Raw genomic sequence first — 1,386 nt, forward strand, 5'->3', positions numbered from 1 at the left:
TTTGCTAAGCAGTTGGACTCCCCAGTAAACTGCATATTGCAGCAAAAAGTGAGACTTTATGGCTGTCACATCTTTTTTCAGGAGGTTTACTGCAATCCTGTAAACCTGAAAAACACTGTGGGACCCATACAAAGTACTCCTAGTCATACTGGAAGTGATCACAAGAAGCCATGACATTAAAATGAAAAATGAATTGAATAGCTCATATGTGCTGTAGATAGAGGTCTTCAGCTGCAGTCTCCCCCCCCCCCACCCATTTTAAGATAAAGTAATTCAGTATAAGGACCACCATGTAAATCAAGGGGGAAATTAATACAGCCACCGCTGCACATAAAACAGCAGGTAAAAAATTGTGCACTTCTTGCAAAATATCTTTATTTTTATCTCATATTGAAAATGTTGCTTTTGATGAATGTAAGAGAAGCATACGTACCAACTTGAGAAAAGGTGAAATCATTCTATGACAACTTAAAGTAAAAGGAGGTGGAGGATCTAAAGCTAGAGAATCTAATGCCAGTATATGATGGTTTGATCATTTTAGAAAAGGGTTTGGCTTTACAAATGCCAAGATACCAGAAGCAGCAGCTTCTGTGAACAAGAGGCGGCAGGCAAGCCTAGAGCCACCATGAAGAACATTATGGAGCAAAAAAGAATGGTTGCTAGAGCTGTCCTTAATGCGGACAAAAGTCTGAGCAAATGCACAAAGGACATTTATTGGTAAGGAAAACGAGCGAGTGCCGAGATTTAAGGTAAGAAATGTTAAGCTAATTTTGCTGTTTTGTCAGATATAGTCCAGTTTATAGTCAACACAGCCTTAAAAGCTGCTGTGCCCTGAGCACTGATAGCCAACGATAACCACCAGCTGCCCGTTTATTCACTGTACAAGAAAGCCTGGACAAGAACACATTTTCTGAATGATTTTATTGACTTCATCTCTGAAGTCAAGAACTATCCTGCCAGAAAGTAGCTGTCTTTTACCGTTCTTGTGATAAGCCCTGGCCGCACAGAAACTTATGAATTAAGACCAAAAGCAATCAAGTGGCCTACTGGCCCCAAACACCATGTCTCCAATTCACCCCTTAGATCAGAGGTCACAAAGAACTTTCAGATTCATTACACACAATACTCTATGAAAGGATTGCCAATACTATGGGAGAAACCCCGTGAAAGAGAGCATCAAAGAAAAGATGGCAAAGGTCACCAATCCAGAAACAAGAAATTCCTGCTGCGGAATATTGGGTCCAGATGTTGTGCATGACTCAAGGAAAGCATGAGAGAGGTACAGGTATCGGAGAAGTGAAACAGTTAATAGACATCACACCAGAGGATGTAACAGAAGATGACTCGGTGGACTTGAATGCTTCTGAACCAGTGCTCATCAATGAG

Source organism: Tenrec ecaudatus, chromosome 5, assembly GCF_050624435.1.
Source record: "Tenrec ecaudatus isolate mTenEca1 chromosome 5, mTenEca1.hap1, whole genome shotgun sequence".
Lineage (NCBI taxonomy): Eukaryota > Metazoa > Chordata > Mammalia > Afrosoricida > Tenrecidae > Tenrec > Tenrec ecaudatus.